The 26,568-nt window shown below is 31.4% G+C and overlaps 1 protein-coding gene across 1 annotated transcript in view; it reads left to right on the top strand.

Annotated features, from left to right (window-relative positions):
- The window catches only part of Nos (Nitric oxide synthase), a 103,146-nt gene that overhangs the window by 8,523 nt on the left and 68,055 nt on the right, over window positions 1-26,568 (top strand). The gene's annotated exons all lie outside the window — the stretch shown is intronic.

The following is a 26,568-nucleotide window of genomic DNA, read 5'->3' as shown; positions in this document are numbered from 1 at the left end:
TATGTAATATATTTATTAAATTTACTAATTTAACAAAACAACCAAACCAACAAAATACAGGGCGGAATGCGAATTTTCTTAATCCCACATTCTTACATTAGAATTCGCAATATATCTCGAACAAAGCAAGATAAGTAGAGGAAACTTAGTGTTAAAACACTCCATTCCCCATTTAGAAACAAATATGCATGAATATTACATTGTTCTACAATAATAATCAAGTAAACACAACAATATTAGCAAAATCGTTCACTTAAATATTCCTTTCTATGTAAAGCGCTATAATTATCGACTACGTAAATAAATAAGATTGTATAAGTAAGTAGTAAGTTATCGTGTCAGATCAAACAAGCCGCAAGCATTGTATTCATATCTGTTAACCAGCGTACGCCGTTCAGCATCACATTCGGGGGTTTTCCACCACCATTTCATTACAAAGCAGTGACAAATTAAATACTCTCATAGTTTGTTTTAATTAATGTAAATATTTGATATTTGTGGAGTGTAGAGTAATCTTCTTATATTATATATTTACTATTTATAAGTAAATGTCGTCGTAAGTTCGATTCTTATTTGAGGTAACGAAATATTTATTATTTTCGTTTTGTTGCTCTGGTAAGCAAGCAAAGCTCGGGGGTCACCATTCAATTTACAATGGCTCAAGAATTGGGCGGAAAATGGGAAAAGGGATTGTCATAATGGGAGACGGAGTGTTTTGACTAGGATCCCAGTTTTCCTCTGTACCATATCTCCGTGATCTCTATGTCCGGAATACAGCGTAAAGCTAAAAAAGTTAGTTTTTTACATATTTATGATTTTGGGAGTGACACCTTTCTCCGTTCTCTAAAGCAGGGAAGGCAGAGGAAACTTAGTGTAAAGACAATCCGTTCCCCACTTTCCGATGAATCTTCGAGACATCGCGGTTTGAGTCCCGGAGCTGAACGCCGCGAGAGAGTTTTTTAAAGAAATCAAATTTCACCCGTGAATAAAATATTAGCTAAAAATACGTATCTAACATCAAAGGCAAACGTCAAATGTTTTCACCTTTACATGTATGCATTATCAGTTGACGAGTTAAAGCACTTTTTTCTTACATGTTAGTTTAATTATGATAATACCTTATGATATTCCCGTGTAGTGTCGAGATAGCGGAAATTGTTAAAATGCTGCCATTATCGTGACAATAATCGTCAATAGTACTAGAGTAATAACAAAAAAAAATTAAGTAACTTGATTTTTAACGGTGGTGGGCTTTTTTTTCAGCTTCACACTGTATCCCTTACATAGCGGGATTTGCAGAAACAACTTGGAAAGTTAGTGTTAACACACTCTGTTTCCATTAAGACACTTCCTTTCCCCACTTTCCGCCGAATTCTGGAGCTTCGTTACCAGAGCAAGGAAATTAAAATATTAAATATTTTACTTCATCGAGTGGGAATCGAAATCACACTTATCGCGTTAACAGTCTACTATGATATAAAAAAATATTATCTTTTAATAAGGTGCTAGTGGTATACCTTATTACTCGTTTTGTTTATATTTTTCACTAAGTTCTAATTTGTGTATAAATCGACACCAAGAAACTGAGGGCGTAATACGGCCGGGTGTTCATTGCACGCTACAGTCACAAAGGTAGATTTTGAAGTAACTAGTTTCAATAAGGACCTATAACTTTAAAAAAACTGAATATCTTGGAGAAGCTAATTAATAATTAGATATTTAGATTTTCCTTCATAAACATGTTAACGTTAACGCTATAATTCTTGCAGCTTCACGAGAAGCGCCTTTCTCGGTAGAGAACACTAGTTGAGAAACTTGGTTTCCGCTTTCAGACCGCAACTTTGAGCAACTACGCCAGGTTTTGTCTTTGGCTAGAGCAGAGAAATAACTTTATTTCCATGACTAAAAATCGAATACAAAGCCACTGCGCTAGGATCAGGCACTGTCCCACTGCGCTATAATGGTCTTATGGTAAAAGATTTTCAACACATTAAATTCAAAATAGAATGTTTTACCGGAAGTATTCATAATATGGCAACATTCACTGTAAATCTAGGTTCAGTACACAAGGAAGTGTGTTGTCACGTCCGTGTCCACAATACGGGATCATTGGCTTCCGCGACCCTACGGGTGAGCGTGCCCTGCTCGAAAGGATATGTCAAATTATGATTTAATACTATATGCATTTGCTTAGGGAAAATCTTGTTTGACTTTTGATGTGTTTTTTTAGTTTTTGTATATAGTTTTTTTTTATTTAACTGTGGGTACAAATTCATTTGCATATTTTTTTTGTTTTTATTCGTTTGTTAGATTGTTCAATTAAAATTAAATTAAATCAGCTTCACGCTGTATCCTGCACGCAGCAGAGGCAGAGGAAACGTAGTGTTAAGACACTCCTTTCCCTACTTTCTGCTGAATTCTGGAGGCATTGCTTGATGAGTGGTGATTATTTAAAAGATTTATTTTTTTAATAAAAATTAAATTAGGTACAAAAAATCGATTGAACGAATAATGATTATTTCTTTTTAAATAGATTTCATACTTTCACACGAGCGAAAGAGCATACAAAAGTGAATATAATAAATAAATTTAATACAAAACTGAAATTAGATAAGTCCAATACATCACGCTATCGGCATTTTGTAACCTTAAAAATACGGAGCTTTTTACCTGTAAAAATTCAATTAGAGGGCTCTCAAGTGAACAGCATCCACGCGTGAAAATATATCATATACTTATACTTCTCTTATTCAATAACTAACTGGCACTTTCTGTTACGTTTAACGTATTTTGCTTTGCATAATGCTAAATACAAGAGGTAGATAGTGGGTTCGATTCTCAAATTTTCGATTAAATGAAATATTTAATACTCTCATTTCTTCGCGAAGCTGAAAATCTATGTAGATTATCACTTCACTTTCAATTTTCAATATCAAGACACTGTTATAAGCGGGTATACCGCTTTCCTCTTATGAACATTGAAATATTCAAAGTAGTTTGATATTTAACGTTTTATGCAACTTGAGGTTGGTCTTTTGTCGCAAGATGAAAGATGTTTCAAGAATAGGATCGATATATGTGTAATATAGGTTTTAGCGGTGTTTTGTTACAGTCTTGCATACGATTTTAATTCGAAGGTAAAATTATTTCTACGTAGGTATAAATTATACACGTCCATATATTTTATGTTTGCACAATATAAGGTAGGCAGAAAGAACCTGAATTGAGCCACTTCCACTCCCTACTTTCCGTCGAATTTTCGAGATATTGTGTGTCGAGTGGCGGAACTTAACGCCGCGCTTTGCCTTGCTACCAGAGCCAGTAAATATAAATATTGCATTTTACTCCCACGATTGGGTATCGAACTCATACCAATTAAATTAACGATATAAATTTAATTACATATTTTATCTTCAATGAAAAAGGAAAGACTTTTGATTAATATTATCTGGTTATTCTCAATAATAAAAGCACTTTATAGAAATAATGTAATAAGTGATTTGTTATTTATACTCGTAGACTAAGTGCAATGCTTTTTCAGGATTTATAGGATAGCCTTCCAGTTTATTTATTGTGGAGATCGTAATAGCTTTTACCTTTTGCGAGCTATAAGTGAACCATTTACTGGTAGCTACTATAATAACATACTTTTTCTACGTTCAAATACAAAATATGGCGAATGTATTTTTAAAATATAGTTTTCCAATGTCCTGGTAATATTTCAGTTGCAACGTTTAATAGTATAGGAGGAAGAAACGTGCATTTCAATAATAAAAGTTATTGCTTTTAAAAATTTTGCAGAATAATCTTGGAATTAATTTTTACTATTTTATTTATTTTACTAAAACTTTGGTATATGTATGATTGTGGATTTGTTTCTTGTAAAAAAGAAGCACAACTTATAAAAGTTAACAAATTTAACATAATATTACTCCATATACGTAAAGCTCCATTTTCCGGTTTTTTTATTAATTTACTGTAAGTACTCAATTCGTTCCAAATTTCATAATTGTGATGAAGGGGAAATACTCTATGTCTATAGGTTTTAATTACGCTGTGAATAAATTGACAAATTTAAGTCCACGAGAAGTACTCTTTAGGTTTTGATTACGCGGCCAATTTCATATAAAATGCAGCAAAAACAATGCATAAATGCTAGTATATTTTCATTGATTTGCCAAAGAATGGTAGACTTTAATATTTAATAATAATTTATTAATATCTCATAGCAATCTTGAGATAAATGGTCTTAGTGGGTTACGTTTTTTCCTCTTTCTTTTTGAATCTTAAAAAGCTTTATGAATAATTATTATAAAATTATTAATCAAGACCGCTTTAACACCATTTGTATAGTAGACCATCTTTCCGCGGCTCTTCTTAGCTACCTTTCTTTTAATTAAATTATAATACCTTTTTATCATCGTACATTAATTTAAAAGTTTAGAATTAAGTACTTAACACCCTAATATCTAATGAATTGTGGAATTAAAAAATTTAACTTTTTCAATTTAAGTTTGGCTTGGATTATTTATTCCACTACGTCTTAAGAAATTTAATATATTCTTACATTTTTATTTATTTAACACAGAACTTTATTGCTATTTATAATGTAATTTTCAATTTATTGCTAGATTTTTTAATAATAATGTTCCTTTTTTGAGTTTTATTGTAACGATTGTTCCGTCTTTTTTCACTCATTTATGTATATGTTTGTGAGTGGAATGATCATCAAAGTGAAAATAGCCGACCCTTAGTGGCCAGTACGGTTAAGTTCGTGTATGTTCAATTTTTTTTAATTTTCTAAGTAACTATTTTTCTTTCATGGATATGGAATAACATTTAATAATATTTAGTGTTAGTAAATATGTAGGAGTCAAATCTAATATAGGAAAAAAATATATCTATCATGAGATATACTGTAGCATATTATACTTATATTCACAATTGCCTGCGGCTTCGCCCGCTTGGTTTAATTGAAATGATTAATAGTTGTGTATGACCTTTGATACATGTAACATTACATCGAGAGGTAACGAAAGCAAGAAATGATTTTCAATTTAAAACAACAGTTCCCAAGAATAGCGTGTTCAAACAAACAAACTCTTCCAGTACTAAATACTAATACAGATTATATTATTACTGTTTGTACAAAAACACGGTAAACCTTGACGATTTTACTAAAAATTTTAAAATGTTTTTAATAAAAAAAAAGGTTGACAACAAAGCAAAATTATTTCAACATTGCTTGTAAAATGATTTATTATATATGAATGAAGTTAGCAGCCCTCCGCGACACGTTGCCGACCGGAAAACATTTACTTCCTGCATCACGAGTGACGGAGCTTCGTTACTTTGCCTATTATATACGCTACTTGTGCCGCTCTACCTATACTTGCCTAGGTTTATATTTATTCAAAATTCAAAATAATTTTTATTCAAATAGACTATTATAAGCACTTTTCAATCGTCGAATGAACATATGAAAAAAAGCTACCACCGGTTCGGAAGGCAGTTCTGCTGAGAAGAGCCGGCAAGAAACTCAACAGTTGCTCTTTTTAAAGTCAATGGTACAATTTATTACATTAGCTGGCAGCTATTCTGCGTTACATTTATTATTTTATGTTATCAAATATTTTGTCTTCATATTTTTTTGTTTTCAAACTACATGTAAATTTTAACTTTCACATTTTTCCCTTTACGTGTATTATCAAACAAAATCAGTAGCCTGTATTATATCATTATAGCACAATATTGATTATTCTAATGACCCATATTTGTGACTATATTTTATTTAATTTTCGTAACTGCTGACAGCCGGGTAGGCGGAGGGAACCTAGTGATAAGACACTCCATTCTGCACTTTCCGCCATATTCAGGAGGCATTGCATGTTAAGTAACGGAAGTCAACGCCGCTCTTTGTCTCGACTTCTGAGCGAAGTAATGAAAATACGAATAAAATATAAATATATTATTTTCCAAAAAAAAATCGTCAGTTATTACTCAGCCAAGATCGGGATAAATATAATATACTCAAGATTTTCAGAACGAGAACGACACGACGACACGAAACGTCAATCAATGCGTTAAATTGCAGAGAAATATCCGAGGCATTCCATTCAGCCGACGCCGACGTCGTGAATTTATCCATTGTAAATTGCCTCTCGTACACCACAAGCTTGAAACTTGGAATTTTCATTTTATTTCGTTATTTTCTGTGGGTTATAGTAGTATCTAGGTTTGTTTTATTTTTTTATATGTATTTTATCTATATATATAAAATCGAAAGGTCACTCACTCATCACGAAATCTCAGAAACTACATGTGCTAGGAATCTGAAATTTTGCATAGGAGTTACTTATAGGACGTAGATGCTCGCTAAGACGGGAATTTGTAATATTCGACTTCTAAGGGGTTGTCTTGGGGGTTGAAAGTTTGTATGAAACTTCGTTACTACAAATGCTAGGAGTCTCAAATTTTGCATAGACGTCACTAGGACGTAGTCATGGAGACAGAAATTAATAATAATATAGTTCACGCGGGTGAAGCCGCGAGCGGGCCGCTAGTGTCTTATATTCGTATGGTCGATTATATTTCACGAATTTGTATTGTAGCGACAGTTTTATTACGGATTATGTATATTTTTATTAATCAAAAAATATTAAATAATTCATTCCCTTGATTGGGAATCGAACCGTCACGTCAGTCGCAAGCTTGTACCCCTCCGTCACGATAACCTTATTCGCATTTAATACATAGAACAAAAATTAAATATAAAAATTTGGGGCGATTCAAATATAAAAATTTCAGGTACCTATACAAATATTATACAGCCCCTTTAATCCAGTACTAAGAGAAATAAGAACTAAATTACGGTAGGTATACAGTATACGCTTTTAGTAAATACGAGCTATAGCAATCAAATCGCCTTTAACTCGTTGATAAATAAAATTTTCAAGTTGCTTGAAAACTTCTCGTTTAGACTTTAATTTTATATATTTTCACCTTTTTAAAATTTGCGACTCAAGTGTGTTTAAGCTGACAGTAATATTAAAATATTTATATAGCAAAAGACTTTCTATGTCGACTTATTTAAATGTTTAATTTGAATTTATAGTTGGTATTACTACGTTGAATGTATTAAAAGTATTTTTAAATAAAATATTCAACGATTCGAATTATAATTATGTTCGCTACATAAAATTTAGGCCTTTATGGCACAGAGGGATAATATATGAAAGCAAACACGATGGTTGGGGGTTCAATATGTGGGAAAAACTTTATTATTAAATATATTAAAAATATATAATATAATATATAAAGTTTATTATTATCAAATAATTCACTAATAAATAGTAATAAAAAGTTTTTATACTCGAAAGACCAATAGAAAGAAATTTTTTAAGTATGACGTAAAAAGACATGCACCAAGAGTATAATTTGTCAAAGTACAATATACATGCAAAATGTAACCGTTCTTGCGGAATGGAATATCATTCGGGAAAATGAGAAAACAGTGTTTATGAATTCTGGAGTGAGCGTGTTGGTTGTGAATGATTTTATGTTACAAGAGATACCTGGTACAGGTGTATAAAACATTTTAAATGTATGCCTTAGAATTTTTTTTTATCGTTTTTCTTGCCTTATTTACATTTTTTTAGCTTCACATAGCAGGGTGGGCAGAGGGAACCTGAGAACCTAGTGTTCCATTAAGACAAGTCTGTTTGTTCCTCACTTTCCATCAAATTCTGTTTTTTTAATTTACATATTTTTTTTAATATATATAGATTTTTTTTTAAGATTTTTAAGTAGTTCATAGTTGTTTATTAATTAATATTCTTTTGTAGAATATCTTGAAATTATAAGAGAGAAAGAATAGAGCCAAGTAATTATAAAATAAATTTTATCATAAGATCGATTATACATGTAAAAATTGAAATTCATAACCATTGCAGTTATTATTGCTTAACCACCAAGAGAATTAAACAAATCCCCATAATTCCACAATATTCAATTACTTTGTAGTGTTTAAATAAATATGTTTGCGAAACTTGTATTTTTATTAACTACGAGTATATAAACACACTTGACCCGCTATAAAATGATATGAATCCTTAGAGAATTTCAATTGGTGATTTATTTCAATTGCCACAGAAAAGGTGGCGGTTGGGACGTGAGTTACTTAAACTGAAAGAGGTCACCTGAAATAAGTAATGGTTTAGGGTAAGTGAAAACACCGAAATAATGCAATATATAATATGAATATGAAATATACAAAAAAGGAGAACCACCAAAATAAAAAATAAAAAAAATTGTAAAATATTTTTAGTTATAATTCTAAAATCATATTTCAGCATAGTTACCAGGAACATTTTGTGAGGAAATAAAATGTATATTTTAAAAATAATTTTCATTTTCCGCCCTTGATAATAGAAAGATGCGACGTTAAGTTTCCCACTTTACACGCTACGCCTTGCATTCGGGCGGAAAGCACAAAATTTAGTATCTTGTATAAATGAGTTCAAAATTTGAGAAAATAATAAATAATATGTACAATTTTTTAAGTATAAAAAAGTACAAAAATTATTCTATGCTATCTTGAAATATATTTAATAAGTTATATATAATACCTTTATCTTGGGGAAAAAAATATAAGGATGGCTGTTTGTTCAACTTTTACAAAAACTACGAAAATGATTTGGATGAATCTTTACAGTAATATTGCTTGTCTAACAGAGTAACACATAGCTTAAAAATAATGTATAGATGTAATTATTTGGCTATAACATAATAAGCGGGCGAAGCCGCGTTTGGGTAACTAGTATAATATATAAGTACCTACCATTTATATTATTATCATAATTCGTACCTACTACCTACATAACTTAAGTATATACTTTATCTATACAGATTGTATAAAATAATTTCACATATTTTTTTAATATTCTTTACGTTCTTTAAGGGCTTACCAACAAGGGAAAAGGATGAACAATAATTCTCACGTCACATTATATCCCTTAAACCTCGCACGGCAAGTTTTTCGCTTTCAAACTCGCATCATCTCTGCGAACACTGTTGATACATCCTAATATGTGTTTAACAACTATATAGAAAAATCTGTATACTTTAATATGTATTATGTTTATATTATTTCTTTATAATTTATTTTATCATTGAGTTTGTAGGCATTTCTTTTAAATAAATGTTATCTACGGCGCATCTTGTCTGAAGAGATTATGACATATCTACAATAGCTCAAGATCCCAGGGCCCCCAGACCTATATCATTGTATCAAAGCTAAAGTTTTAAGGGCTATTAGTTTAATATGTAATTAAGACAGTATGCGTAACTTATATTTGAAAGTGGTGTCTTTCAGAAGAAACGCAAAATAAAAGTCTTCAAATAAAACTAGCATTTGCTTTTTTTTGTCACAATGCGATTTGTGTCTGTACTAAGGCGCCAGTATAAAATGTATAGTCGTACTTAAGTTTTTTTCCGCATATCCTGAAAATAGAAGCAGGAAACATGCACAGAAAAATAAAATGAATAGAGAATAATATCAAATTTATGCTCGAAAAAGATTATTCTTAGTACGCGCTACGACACTTATTTTCATTCACGGTCCGTTTAACAAAAGTTTGTTCTGTAACTTTGTTGACAAATAATGAACTTAAATAAAACAAGAAATAAATCTTATTTAACTTAATGAAGTCCTGTCACGTAATTGTAAAATTATAATGAATTGTTGGTATATGACAAGTTGTATATTGTAATATTAACTTTGTGGAGGCTTCTTTTGTTAAGCTGGGTACATGGCAAATAGGCTTTTGGGGTAAGCAGAGTAAATATGGCGTAGGTACTATACAAAGCTAAGGTCTACATATTGTTAATTATTAATAAGAGGTTATTGTGACATGGTGGACGGCGTCAGACTGTAATTATGATGGTGGTGGGTTCATTTCCAGCATTGAATTCTTTGGGTGTCACCGGGGTTTCCGATAGAAGTTTTTCCATAGGGTCAAAATTTTTTTATAAATATCTCAAAAATTTGCGAAACATAGCTTCGCTCAGCGTGTACAGCATGTGGCGGATTCTAGTTGGCGTTAAACGCTATTTGAAATTACTAGGAGTGGCTGTGGCAGTGTTTAATTTGTTAAATTAGTTTAAAATTGTTATTTTGTTATTCAATAGGTCGTTTGATGAGTTTTATTATTATAGTATATTAATAAACTTGTAATAATAAAAATGGAATCTAAATAATAACCATTTAATGTAATGAAAATTAAGACTGGAGTTTTTTCCGGTCCATTGAAAAACAGCGTTGGTTTAAAATCATAGCCCTAAAGTTCTCTTCATATTTTTACATACTACGCCAGGACAAGCATTTCTTTTTTTCGATTCTGAAGTAAAAATTTTAAAATATATATTTTTGTCTTCAAGTTTATTTATGGACGATAGAATATGGAAGACAGAATTCGACGGAAAGTGGAAAATTAAAGTATCTTAACGAGACCGGATTATATTAACACTAGGTTCCCAGGTTCCCTTTGCCTACCCTGCGATATATGAGATACAGCATTAATTCATCTCTTTCCTTAATATTTTAGTGTCCTTATATTTTGATACATAAATAAATACTTATTAAAGTTATGTTTAACTGCAACCTTATATAGATATGCAAGTATGTAAAGTTCAATTAAAGTGCATAGCGCTGTGTGAAATACAAGGACATTTAGCTTTGTAGAGTCACTAGGGATATCATTTCTCATTCGTTTGGAAAATCGCCACTGGTCATATAATTTGTAACGCTTAAGTACCCTTGATGTGTGGTCTAAGTAATAAAGGAATATTATATTAGAAATATAATATATGCAATTATAGTGTCCTCTTAATAATTATTGTTTACTTTTTTATATTATATCGCCTTCACCGAACATCGCCTTTTGTACGGTCTACAAAATTGGTACCAAGAATTCACACCTGAATGTGAGTATTTACTCTCATATAAATTTATAGTAATTTATAGTTGTTTTATACGTAAGCGTACTCTCCGCCTAATTTTTTAGACATTGTCTATTGAGTGGTTGAACTCAACGTCGTAAATCAATTTTTTATTATACCAAGAAAATGAAAACATTTCACTCTCCGAGTGGAAATTGAACCCAGTACTACTACATTTCAATGAATATTTACTGTCATGATTACACCATTACAGAGACGGCATACGTAAGGCTACATAATCTACAAAAAGCTTATATCAATATGCTATTACAATTAGCTTTATTGCTACAATCAATATGGTTTTCGATATTAAAGTTACGATTTAATAATTGACGAAATAAACCAGCCAAGAGTGAGTGCGACTCGCCTATGAAAGGTTCCGTAGCAGCAAACAAACGCCTGACTAATGATTATGACGTACGACGACCGGCATGAGAAAAGTATAAGAGTTTATTTATTTTATATTTGGTTACGGAACCCTGATAAAAATTGAATTAAAAGTAAAAATCGGTTAAGTTTCAGTCAAACTCGCTCACCTAGGCTTCCATACCAATTTCAGGCCTACCTGAAATTGATGAATGATTGCTTTTTCTGTGCTTCAAGGGTTCAACTTTAGACCTGAATAATTGATATTAATTCCAGCTTGAGATCTCCACGCAATCTCGAGATAAATGATTTCGACAGACGGACAGACAGACAACAAAGTGATTCTATAAGGATTACGTTTTTATCTTTTGTTGGGCGGAACCCTAAAAATGAATATCACCTCTGCAATGTTTACCCATTTATGTAATTTAACGCTACACCGATTAAAAGCTTTTATTTTCACTACGTATAATAACGGTAGCTAATTGATTTTATTAAAAACATATTATGAATGCTCCAATTGCCCGGGTAATGAGGAAAAGGTTTCATGTAACCAATTAAGAATATGTAGAGATATTTATCATTTAGTTTACATTTTATTAATAGTAGCCTTATGCAGGGATTCCCCTCTGTCAAAGTGATCAAACTTCTAGCCCGACGGTTCACTAGATTAAATTAAGATGCTCGCTGGAATACACGTGATGTGAAAATGCAGTTTTTTTGCCAATAAAGAAAGTATAAATAAATAATTTGATTAATTATTCATTTTTTTTACTCCTTTAAAACTAAAAACTAAGTAAACTACTTCGAATTTATTTACTAAACCAGACGGAACTATAAAAACAAAAGTAAGTAAAAATCATGTTTTCAAATATTAATAGTAGTTTTTGTCCACTCCTTTTATACATGATCATTTATTTAAAATTACAAGAGAAAAAAAATATATATGTAGGCTTCTATAACGAATTTAAAAGTATACTCGTATATTATTATTAAATTCAAATATTGATATACTGCTAAAATCAAGTTAGAAAGTAAGCAATAGGCAACTCCGGTGCACTAATAAAATTTGACTTAGTTTACCGTTTAAAGTTACGCCATACTCGTATGTTACGTACATACTTGTTAGGATGAGCGAGCCTTATTCTATTGCGGGTTATATGAATAATTTATATCAGAAATTGAATTTTAATAGCTGACACATGAAGTTTGCTGTGAAGTTCTTATGCTATTTTTAAATATAGTACAAAATATATTTTTTCTATGAGTTGTGTCTAAGAGTAGCATGGCAGAAATTATCTTATGTACATTAAATCAAAAAAATAGCTACACGCTGTATCCCGCACATAGCAGGGTAGGCAGAGGACAACCTAGTGTTAAGACACTCCATTCTCTACTTTCTGCCGAATTCTGAAGGCTTTGCCTCGACACCAGAGCGAAGAAATGGAAATATAAACGTAAATAATTATTTCATTCTCTCGAGTGAGGATCGTACTCACTCTTGTGTGAGACCAACACAACAGAACATACAGTAGTTGACAAATTAAATTCTTAAAAGATACAAGAGTTTATTATATTAGATAGATATACATACCAACAATTTGTTCCAGACAATTTAAATGATCCTTCTAAAAACTCCACAAGCAATCTAACATAAAGCTACAAAATCCTATACACTTCATCATTTTAGTAAAATACATATGCAAATAACTATATATAGAACAAGAAACTAGCTATTAGTAACGAAGTACGGATGGACAGATATATATTACTTTTATGTAGATTCACCCCACTGACCCGCTCGGGTAATTGACAATGCATGCTGCAGATGCTGGAACAGGAATCCTGTTTGCTTAATTGCTGAAAACGACCGAGTTCAACTTATTAACTTGTGCTTAGACTAACTTAACTATTTCTAGTTAAGTTGGGTTTTGGTAAGTTTGGTTTGAACTAATTTTGTTTTGATTCTAAACATAGGGAACCTAGTTAAGAATTCTGTATTTTCCGTCGAGTTCTGTAGGCATTGTGAGTTGTAGATTCGATTTCTACTCGAGGAAATGAAATATTAAATATATAATTTAATCAAGTGGTAATCGAACCCGCAACCTGTCGCGCTTATAATTACATTATATATCAAAATATTTGTATGCATATAATAATTATTATTACTTAGAAAATAGTCATAATTTATTGTTCTACGCAATTGTTTTGTTGAGAATTTTTTTATCGGACAAGCATTTTGAACATCAAAAAATTGCATTTGAAAAAATTGCATGTTTCAAAATAATTTCCTGACTCAATATGAAGTTAATGATTGTAAAAAATATTTTTTATTATTTTTAATTAATAGTCAACTGATATCCACAGTGACACCCCTTTACGGACCCTGTTTTTATGGCAAGTTGCCCAGAGATATTTCAAAACTCTATATGTTAAAAAGCCTTTATTTTCAACTCTTTTTTCTCACGTTTTTACTTCATGGCGCTTTTGTTGGTATTGTAGCGCAGTTATTACCTTATTTTCAGTTCACTTTATATTCATAGGTAATGAAGATATTTTGATGAAGCCGAGACGTGCCGTGAAAGAAAAAAATCGTATTGGTACTTGATGTTACTGTAAATAGCATTGGTTTCTTTTGTAAAATAAAAGAAAACTAAAATGTTAAGAAAAATCATTTTATTAGTCTTCAATATATAGCTTATAATGTTTTGGAGTTGTGGTAGCGTAGCGGCACATTGGTTGTGAGGCGACGATTGTGTGTTCGATTCTTACTCGGTATAATTAGTACATTTAACACGCAATGTCTCAAAAATTTGGCGGAAAGTAAATGAACGGAACCGTACAACATGAAGCTAAAAATATATATTTATAATAAATAGCCTTAGAATATCAAAGAGGGATAGATATTGGTAAATATCGTAACACATTTGGGGATAGCAGGATTAAAAATATTTAGCTTACTACTAAAAAATGGTGGAAATTCCACAAATACGTACAGCAAAGCAATAACAGAACACAATCCAAACACAAAAAATATAAAAACACCAAAACAAATTATAGCTTCCTTATTATGACTAAACTTTAACAAAAGTTACACCAAAACGGTCACAGGCACATCCCATCTAAGCTAATAAGGCTCCTTTATATTAAAATGATACCCAAATATTTTTAAAAGTCCAACCGCACGGCATGAGCCGTTTAGTCCTTATTAAAAGTTTGTGTGCTAAATAAAGTTTATAAATCTTGTTACAGGAGATCCACAAAAGTTGTTTTGCAAACCGCGGTGGAGTGTTTTGTTAAACTCTTAATTGATGCTCATTTAGAGACGAAATTTTCTAATTTATATGAATTATTTATTATTTTTTAAAATTTAATTTACTTTACTTTTTTTTATTATTTTTTAAAATTTACACCTTTAATTGATATCGGGGATACACTCGGATGTTTATTTTAAGACGAATTGTGCCATTTAAAAGGTCTTTTCAATGTTACACCAAATATTTATACACAGATAATTAATTCACCATTTATTATAATTTCTGGACAAGAGGTTATGATATAAAAATATCAGAATTTTAACTATTTACCTATAATTATAATGTAATATTTTATTTCATGATTTTAATATTTATAGGTAAAAATTTGTATATATTAAATCGTCGTAGCGTAGATGGCCACCTTCTGCCTATAAGCTTTATGTGTACAAACGGTGCGCCATCGAGGTAATAAACTATTTTCATTTTCCTACTCTGATAAAGAGGCACGACGCACAGCGGGGCAAGAGAACCTCATTTGTATCATTGACATCGACATCGACAAAGACATCTTTTAGATATAAACTAAATTTTAAATGGCGGAAACTAGTTTTTTTTATTTATTGCATTGTCACATTTAATGGTATTAAAACCAGCCAGTTACATTCAGCACAGTCAAATAGGTTTTATTACTAATAATACATTCAAAATACGAAAATACTTTTGCCCCGACGTAAAATATATTTTGAAAAAAAAAATTGCAGTTTTAGCAAATGTCATCCACTGCAGATGCAAAAACATAAGGTGGTAATGCATTTTCTGCGAGCTCTCGCCCCGGGGATGGAAGATATACTCGTAAAACGGGCACGGTCCCGTAGGACTCTCCGTCCCGTTTTATATATTGTAACAATCTGAAACTTCACGTGTTAGTTGAAGCACACCTAATTAAAGAGTAAATGGACTTTGTTTTTACTTTAACAAACAATTTATTATGTGAAACTTAACTTAACTTAACTACAAAAAAATATTATACGGTATGGTATTTGGGGGCTCACTCTGTGAGCTTAATAAACAAAAAAACTTGTTTTCCACGTTCTTGTTCAAAACATATTGAGAGTGATAAAATCTGAACCAATACAAATAGTCCGCAAATAGTGTGCATATCCTCGTATTCTTAGTAATAATGATAATTCGAAGATTAAAAAGGGTTAGAATAATAAATCCATATGCAAAAAGCTTTCTTTTATATCAACTCCGTTCTGGCAGAATTGATTACAAGAGCGATGAAAAGAAAATAATTCATTCCCTGAGTGGGAATGAATTATTGTGTGTGTAGTGGGAATTGAACCCATAACTGTATTTACAGTCAGACCTCAGATAAATTTTATGACTATACTTATATTTTGTTATATAAATAACATTTTCAAGAGTCATTCTCATCACCCGTATAAAAGACGGAAACAATTATGTTCATTGAGGTGTTAGTAATATAATTGTGTGAAAGAGTAAACGAACCAATATATATTATATAATATATTTTCCTGTAAGTAATAAGAAAGTTTCTATCCATACATAGATATATATGAGTACCTAGTTGCTTATTTTATTTTATGCTGATGGCATTAGTGTCTATAGTCCAGATATCTAAATCCTAGACCTGAATAATCTAATTAGAATAGTATTTTTGCAAATTTTAAAAATATTTTTATAATAATGATTAGTTTTTTAATCTTCACGCTTTATCTCGCATGTAGCAAAGCACTCCGCTCCCCACTTTCCGACATATTCCGGAGGCTTTACGTTTTGAGTGAGTTGGAACTCACCGCTTTGCCTCTACACCAGAGCGAAGAAAAAGAAGAAAATATTTTTTTCTCTAGGATCGAACCGAAAATAAAGAACGGAGAGACTTGCTATTATATTTATTTCGTCTATACCGCTATATTTAAGAGTGAAACTTATAAAATAATGTATGCAGTTATAAACTAAATTTAAATGCAAATAGCATAACAGCAAGCACAATATTATTATTCTCTATATTTCATACTTCTACATAGTTCTCAAAATAACACGAATAGACTGAATTTGGCGCGATACGGAAAAGGTAGTATAAAGTTGCCTCATATTTTGTAAAATTCTGCGAAACTTTGCCAAAAAGTGCTTTTTGACTGTAAATTAAGTACTGTTCAAAGCGAGCGCGAAATTTCTATCGCAATCAACACAAGCATAGTTCGAGAATTTTAAAATAAACGTATGGGGCTTATTCAGTTTGTTTTCAAGGATCTTTTGTTTGGCCTTGCTTGAAGTTTATTAAATGAAATTATATTTTTTTAAATATAAAAGTAAATTTAATATTTAATAGTTTCTACTTTTTCAACATTGGCTTTAAAAGTGTTCTGGATCTAAAGATAAGTGAAAGTGTACATACATAAATTATATTGTAAGTAAATTATAATATAAACAATTTACTAAGTCAAAATTGAGAAAACTCATACGTTTTTAATTCAAATGAATTTATGTTGTAATGCATACTATAAACAAGTTGCCGTGTTGAAATGAAAGCATAACAAAATATCGAAAACAGTACTAAAAGCTAACATGTTAGCAACTACTTTGCGCACGTGAGAATATCTCAAAGCTTCACGTTTAGGTCACTAAAGTAGCGGTACATTTTTATGTTGCAATATTATTTATTTTTATTTTAGTCATTAACCAATTTGAAGTCCTTAAGTAGCGGTTAGATGTTTGCCTGTAAATTTGATGGTCGTATTGTTATATTTGAAATCACTTTCGTTTTTCTGTTCTGTTTGGCGTTAATTTCCGCCATTCAATATACAATGACTAAATTTGGCTAAATAGAGAAAACGGGGTGTCACAACTCTAGCTTCTTAGTGCCTATCCTGTGTGTGTATATGTGGTGTGAGCGTGAAGTTGATTGTTATAAATGTGATAACTTCAATGTTATATTTTTTTAAATTCTCGCTTTATATCTAATGAGATAGCCAGAGAGAACGGATCGTCAAACGGTACAGTATCTGCCTACCTCTTTCGCCTCGTATACTGTCATCAACCTCTCCTCGTATACCGTCATACATGCCCGGTCCTGGGTGCCCTTATACTTTTTCATATTTTTCATCAAATATCATTAATACTGTTTTTCGGAAGGTCAGCCTAGGTTTCCTCGGAAGTCCCTTCCAGCCTCTCTTACTACTGACTCTTGTTTCCATTTAATTTTAAATTTCAATTTTAGACTAATAAAGAAATATCTCATTTTAAATTCATTTGTAGTGGCCTCGCTAGGTGTGTATAAGCACTGTACGTTAGGACGGTCGTGGGACCGTGTTATACGTCTGTGTTACCTTCATTCTACTATTTTGCTAGTTTACACAAACAAAGTGGAGATGTGCTTTTTTATTAAGAAAAGAATAGTTGTTGCGCAGGTTATTATTACTTTTTAAGCTTATGTACACATTTTTTTTTGTTTTAATATAATAACACCAGGATATTATGAAATTTATTAAATAACAGCCTTATGACGTTGTTGAGAACTATTGAAAATTACAGTATTGTTATATATTCAAATATAGATGAAATTTCAGAGAAATGTTTATAATGTCGTGGTGAGTGGCGAAGTTCAACGCCGCGTTTTGCTTCGTTGGTAGAGGGAAATATTGAATATTTCAATCCTTCGAGTGGGAATCGAACCCATTACCGTCGAGATTACAGTCGCACGCTTGTACTCCTGCGATACGACAGCCTTCATTTAGATTTTTGCTGTTACCATCATAACTTTAACTCTTCTTAGTTTTCTTCGATATTTAAAAAAAACACTACTTTAATGCTTTATCTTGCAAGTTATTCTATAAAAAAACTGGCGATACTTAAAAGTACTAATAGAGCTTAATCTTGCTACACACTCGTTTATAGCAGTTTATAAGGATTTACAAGCATTTACAGCTTAATGATAGGGGCTCGAGGAATGATGATGAGACATATGAACTATCAGACGGAGTTCCAAGTCAAAATGAATGTTATAAATTTTGTTAATAGTATATTGCTTTAGAACGCACAATATTCGTGGGTTCTTGCAGGTGTATATAGGAAACTCTAGTGGTCTTTTTAATTAAAGTGTTGCTAGGAATTTAGCAAAACGGTTTGTGCAGTAGTGTGGTTTTTGTTAAATTAATCATTAACATATTTGGTCTTAGAATGAAAATTTTCAAGAATTTTGATTCGGTAAAGCGTGTATGGGGTAATTGAAATGCTTGACAACTATTATGCATTTTTTAACATGGGTTGGTAAAAAAAAAGAAATTAATGTATATTATGATTTATTAGTTTAGATTTCTATATTTTAACTTTATAGTTATAGTTTATGGTTTCTATAACTAATGATTTTGAGACATTCGTAACGCAGCGATACAGTTTACTGACTGTAAATGCGAATTGTTTTTATTTCATTGCTCTAGTATTAAGATAACCCGAGGCGTTGAGCTCCGCCAAATAAATAAATATACGAAAATTCTTTACGTCCATAAAACGAGCCAAAAGTAAAACTCTTAAAAAATATGAACACGATTTTGTAAGAGATACATATATTAGAAAGAAAATAATTTAAAAATGATATTGAAAGCCCATATCCAAACAATTTCAGCTACAAAATCTTTTATGATATAAGAAGAATGATGAAGAATAAAGAATCAGAACAACTCGCCTAGTCTACATGAATAAACCATATTCCATTGAAGACTGATAGATTTCTATTGGGATGTATCGGACATAAAAAATGCATTCGAATAAACCGACGCCGAGACGAGCTCGTCGGCCCGCATTTGCACGTCTATATCTCTATCCTGAGATACAGAAACTCGTGAATTTTAAAACGCTAACATTATTTTCAACTTGTTAGAACATTTTCTTGTACATTTTTAGCGGTGAAAAGCGTTCTACTATGATTTGTGAGGCAATTCAGTAGTGTTATTAGTTTTATATTTCGTTGTTAGTGTAAGTAAAGTTTTGTGAAGAAAAGAGTGCAGAGATATCTTCGAGAACAAAGATACTGGAGGAAGGTTATCTAAAAAATACGAGAAGTTCCTAGGGGAGATGTAAGAGGTTGATGATAGCGAGGTTCTCTCTGCCTACCTGCTTGGAATAAAGGGTGAAATTACAAAAAAAAATTGTAATCAAAAATATTCCTTTTATAATGTCACAGGATTCATTTTACACTGACAAGGTTTTCACATTAAATTTTTATAATAAAATTTTTGTGTTTGTTACCGATAGTCGAAAATTTATTACACTTAACGTGGACCAATTTCTATTGTACAAAATGTATTAAAAACAGCTGTCAAAATTTCATATTTGAAAATTATGGCCCTCTAAAAGTTTGTTCAAAATCAGTTTAATATTCATTGTATTAATAAGTTGTAAAAGTGTAAGAGGCGGCGGACAAGTTCAGTAATAAATTACCCGAGCACTCGATACAGCCGGCTATGTATTCAAAACTGTTAGCATAATTTTTATTTACGATTCAAGTTTACTGCTAGGGATTATTATGTACGTAAAATGCTGACATTCTGACTATAAGCTCGATAATCGTGGATTCGATTCCCACATGGATAATGGAATATAAAGAACGGCGTTTAGTTACGCCAATCAATTTGATTTCAAAAATGTCGAAATGTGGACAAGTTTACTGGTATACTAGAATATTCGTTGCAATTTTATTTGCTCTCATTTACCTAATTTGCTCTCATTGTAAAAAGAGCTATTCAGAACTTTGGTACGCTTTAGTCTACTGGAACTATCTGAGACAGATTCCAAAAGAATTGGACGCGATTGTTCTACTAATTGTGAATCTGGCACCTACGCTATGTGGCAGACTCGTTCCGCCTCTTTAATTACAGTCAACTACCGAAATTCCATCCAAATTTTATAAAGATTTTACATTTGAATGCAATTGTTACATTTTATTATAATTATAGTTAGGATAAATATTTTTGTATATAAGAGATAAATATATTATGCTATAATATTACTTAATTACATTAGAAACATGAATGTCTAAAAAAACTATTTTAAACATTAATATCGTTTTCTTAAGCATAAATTCTAATTAGGATATTTAGAAGCCATCGAGGCAGATAATCGTTAAAAAAAAGTATTTAGTCAATAGTGGTGATGGAAGATGGATATTGTCTTCAGGAAAATGATAATTAAAAATATAACAATACTAGTTGTCCCGTAAGAACGTAAAAATCTTTAATAGAGGAAATGTCAGCGACAACTTGATAAGCTTAGAAATAGTTCCATTGTTTGTTAGCTCTCTTACAAATACTGTATTTCTATGAAGCGTTTAAAGGCCTTTTTTCTAAATTTCCTTTATTTGAAGTAAAGTAAATATTGAAAAATATTTAGAAATGTACGTAAGTTTGTATATGATAATTAAAAAATATATTACAATTTATCAATTGTATAATTATTGTTGATGAAAATAATCGATAGATATATTCATAGGCTTACATGGGAACAATAACTATAATATAATGTTTTAAAAATTTCAATTACTAAATTTGACCGAAACAAATAAATAAACAAACGGGGTAAGCTAAATAAAACCGTTTAAAAATATAGATCGTCGCTATCGTCTGGAGTGATACAGCGGTAGCTGTTAGCGTGATGATTATTGGTTCGATTTCTACTCGGGGGAATGATTATTTTTCAGTGTTGTCTATCAAAGTATCTTAACACTAGGTTTTTTCCTAACACTACCTGTCATATGCTGAATTACACTTGTGAAGGTAAAAAAATCTAAATATTTCAGTGGCTGTCGACTACTTAATTATATAATTCCTAAGGAAAAAAATAATAACAATATAAAATAATAAAATACAACAACTGTATCAAAATTTTTGTCCAAGTGTCCAAGTTAAATTATTCATTATAAGATGCTTAGAATATTCCTTTCAGTAATCCTCGGATACCAAATGCTTGGCGGAAAATTTAATACACCAAAGAATTAGTTATTTATCTTTTACCGTAGAGACTTAGCGAGCGATTGCCTTTTATATTTCCATTCTTCGTTCTAACAATAAATTGTTGCCCTTTTAAAGTGATTTGGGAAAACATTTTCCAAATCTTTATATTTAATTTGGGTATAAATATTTTTGTGCATAAAATGGTTATAAAATTTAGTGACAAAAATTTGATGTTTCGTGCCATAGGCTCAATATTGTCTCATATTTCTCTTATCAGAATAAGGCAGTTATCGCGTTTATAATACTTGTTAATTGATATTCCATAGGTTATGAATTATGCTAACTTTATAATTAAAAAATTAGAAAATTAATTATAATTTTAAATAATTAAAACTGATCAGGAGGGCGAAGTCTCCAGCTTATTTTTTTTAATTTTTACGAGGTACAGCAAATTTTCTAACTACTTGAATGCCGAAGACACTATTGATATTGACTGTCTTCCATGTTGTAGATCTACGGTGAAATTTATACTTCACCATACCCGAAAAACTACCGACAAAAAAAAAATGCACATTATCATTTTTTATTTGCTCCATTACATAGATACTAGACAATCTTAATATCATTTTGGTATTACATTACTCTATCCATGTCAGGGGATCAGAAATGTCTTAATGGGAACGTAGTGTCTTAACACTACGTTGCCATGTGCGGGATACACCGTGAAGATAAATAATATATATATTTGTTAATAATTATGTTGGAAGTGCTTTTTCACAGTTTAATTGAAATCTTACGACAAAGAAACCGAGAAAAATATTATGAGTGTAAATATAGAATATTTTCTTAAAGAAAAACAAGTTGTTTTTGTCAATGGGGAACTCAAAATACTGTAATTTACTTGCATAAAGCTTTTAAGAACGTCAAAGGAAGAAGTGCTTTTGCAGTTTTTATAGGGCTGTAGGCTAAGCTTCATTCGTTTGTATTTATCCAAAATTATTTCTTTTTCAGCGAGCTTTTAAATAATTTTAATCTTTTTAATCTGGCTTTCTTCTGTAACTTGTGAGTTTAATATTAAACACTCTAATCTACAGCTGTACTGTATACTCTAAATAATCTAAGTAATCTTTAAAATTGTCCTAGGGTATAATGAAATACTATTAAGAAAGCTAAAGGATAAAATGCACTATGACACCAAAGATAATTTTCAGCAAAATATTTTTAGGGTCCTTAACGTATAATATAATATAACTTATAAATAACGGAGTATATAAACATTAGGTTCCCTCTGCCTACCCGACTATGTGAGGATAAAAAAATAATAAAATTATTTTATTCACCCGCTTTGGCAAAACAAAGTTTCACCAGTCAACTCGTTAACTTACTTTCGAATTCAGGCAAAAAACACCCTCTACCGACCCTACTACGTGTACATATGTAGATTAAACTTTAAGCTGGAATTAAATTATTATTTGTAATAAATTTATATCATTCCTATTTTGATATAGGTATAATGTAATTAGATATTTATAAAAAAATACCCGTAAATTTTAACAACTGGTTTCAAATTTAGCCCGAAGGGTTTTATATACCTACATAACATATAGGCAGAAAAAGTTTCCTTGTAATCCATTTTGCTCTAACACGCTTTGTATCGCGTCAATTTCTGCACCCTTCTTCGTTAACGAAAATTGTTACACATTTACATTACATTTACGTTTAATTGTGCGAATATTTCGTGTTTTTTATTTTTCTATTTATTTATTATAATAAGAAATCAATGTTTAGTCATTTTACCCACATAGCACGGTAATCAAGGGAATCTATACTTGAATATTCCATTCCTAGCTTTCGTTTAAATTTTCTAGACATTCGCGTTAAGTGTTAAGTTCTAATCTAAGTAATCTATGTTAAGATATTTTTTGGAGGTACCGAACTCTAACAAAAATTTTACATTAAATTGAAATTATATTGAAAGTCACGTAAAAATAAATTAAAATATATTCATAGTTTTTGTTCTACTTTGAATAAAACAAAAGTTAAATGTTAAATATCAATTTAAGCAAAATTATCAGTTTTCTTTCTCTAATAAATCTGTACATTTGGGGTTACGACGTTCGGTATGAATGGTTGGTATTGGCCGATTGAAATTCAATTATGTTCGGTGGTGCGTATTTATCTGTTCGACTGTTACGGTCGGAGGGCAAAGGACTCTTAAAGTCAAATTTTATTTGTAATAATTTTATTTAAGTAACTACAAATATGTGATTTAATTATTTTTGGATATTTTTATCATGATTTTCTCATATAGAAGATACAGATAAATAAACCACCAGGGTACCTGGGAACATAGTGATAAGCCACTCCGTTCCCATTAAGAACTTCCATCCCCATTTTCCATTCCATCCTCGAGGCACTGCGTGTTTAGTGCTACGCTTTGCCTCGTTACGACAAGAGCGAGATAAATACAAAAATGAATCGAACCCACAACCGTCGTGTTTATCGTACAAGCTCGTGCCACTGCAGATGGCACCAAATAAACTAAAATTGTTTTATTAAATCTATATATATAACATCGAAAGGTCACTCACTCATTACGAAATCTCAGAAACTACATGTGCTAGGAATCTGAAAATTTGCATAGGCGTTATTTATAGGACGTAGGTGCTCGCTAAGACGGGAATTTGAAATATTCGACTTCTAAGGGGTTGTTTTTGGGGTTGAAAGTTTGTATGAAACTTCGTTACTATAAATGCTAGGAGTCTCAAATGGACGGACGTCACTTATAGGACGTAGGTACTCATGGAGACAGAAATTAATAATAACGTAGTTCACGCAGGCGAAGCCGTGGGCGGGCCGCTAGTTGAATATAAAATTAATTTCATAAAGCAATAGCCCAAAATTTGACAGATTACCTTAGTTAAAAAGACATTTCGTAGCAATTTCGTTTGTAGGGTCCTAATATTGTGATGCATAAATTTCAAATATACCATGCATTAAAATTGTTCACTGTTCCTTACAATAAAGGGGGCCAGGTGCCACCAATAGCTCAGTCCGGGCTAATCGTGATATTAACCTTACAATTATATGAGATGAAGGTCCTCGCTAGATGAGACATTCAATAGAAGTGGTATCGAATTCTGTATTCGATTTAGATGCGTATTTTAGCAGCTATTCCGTAATTTCCGCCCAAAATACGAGACATTGTGTATTGAAAGACGCAATACAACGCCGCACTTAGTCTAACAGAGTGGAAAATGAAATATCTTACATATTCTTCAGAGTGGGAATCAAACTCACAATCGTTGCGTTTACAGTTTGATGCTTGGCCACTGCTTTGTTTAATTGAAAATTTATAATGTTTATTATGGATACCTAATATAGGTAACATATTGTGTTTTTTAATAAAACAAATGGTCTTAAATACCATTTTTTTTTTGGTGTTTTAAGCTACGTTCTTAGTCTAACAATGGCATTCGTTGGTATTTTTGCAGTTGTTATAGAAAACTCTTTTAAATTTAAAAAAAAATAGTAAATGCCATAATCCTTGCTAGACTATTTAAACATCCCTCTTAAAATGTATCAAAATATAAAAATTATACGCTAGAGAAAAAATATTCATGAATTTTTAAAAAGAAAAATCCAAATTTACAGTAAGTATACTCGTATAAGGAAGATAAAAAATAATATGTAGACACGACAGTTTATTTAATAAATTATTTCATATTGACCATAAAAGTTTACGTTTTTTTATATTATACTTTATATTATCCACATTTCGACTTTACATGTGGTGCCTTTTCCTATTATTTGGCCTCGTTATATTTTTCTTTATTATAAGTATTACTGAAAAGAATATTCTTTTTTTACGTATATAATATGGCCATTACGTAACTTACTTATATTATTTAAAAATAATAAAAAAAAAATATATCTTTCATAAGAGTCTCCAACATGCTGGTCTTTCGATGAAATTGATTTTATGATTTTGTTTTTTATGAAATTAGTTGTTCCCTGAGAAACAAACAGTAATTATATACCTAAGATTGAAAAACGATGTGCGGAGAAGGCTTAACCCAAATTCTCATGATATTTTTTAATTAATTTAATATGAACTAAAATGTACGTATAGTGGTGTTTATTTATTTATTTATTTAATTTATTTAAATAGTAGGTTGATACAAAGATTACAAATGCAATGTGCAATCATAAACTCAATTACAGTTTTACCGTGCACCATTGTCATTAATCATATATACAAGTAAAAAGGTATTAGAATAATTATCTATACTAATATAATAAAGCGGAAGAGTTTGTTTGTTTGTTTGTTTGTTTGTTTGTTTGTTTGTTTGTTTGTTTGAACGCTAAGATCTCTGGATCTACTGGTCCGATTTTCATTGTTTTTGTTTTGTATGAAAGCTGCATTCTTCAGAAGTGCTATAGGCTATATAACATTACATTACACATCTTCTTCTTCTTCCTCCTGGCATTAATCCCGGCTATTGCCAGGGTCTGCCTTCCTACACAACCTACTCCACTTTGCACGATCTTTTGCATCCTCGGTGGTTAGACCATTGGCTCTCATGTCCTGCATCACGACATCCAACCAGCGCTTCCTTGGGCGTCCGGGAGGTCGCACCCCAGGGACTGATATAGCAAGGCACTTGCGTCCGACATAGTTCTTAGGCCGGCGCGTAACGTGGCCAAACCATCTCAAGCGACTCTCTTGGAGCTTATCCGCTACGTCACGGACCCCAAGACTACCTCGAATGAATGTGTTGCGTATGCGGTCAGACCGCGTTACGCCGCACATCCACCTCAGCATCTTCATTTCCGTGACGTGAAGCTCCTGAGTGTGCCGAGATAGTGCTGGCCAACATTCGCTGCCGTATAAAAGAACCGGTCGGACGATGCTCTTGTATATCAGCCCCTTGAGCTTGGGCGGTATTCTGCGGTCGCAGACCACACCAGTGACC

Source organism: Heliconius melpomene, chromosome 20 (assembly GCF_056956725.1).
Source record: "Heliconius melpomene rosina isolate 202511_hmr_F chromosome 20, ASM5695672v1, whole genome shotgun sequence".
NCBI lineage: Eukaryota > Metazoa > Arthropoda > Insecta > Lepidoptera > Nymphalidae > Heliconius > Heliconius melpomene.
The sequence above is the reverse complement of the archived record's forward strand: the minus strand, read 5'-3'. Positions and strand labels throughout refer to the sequence as shown.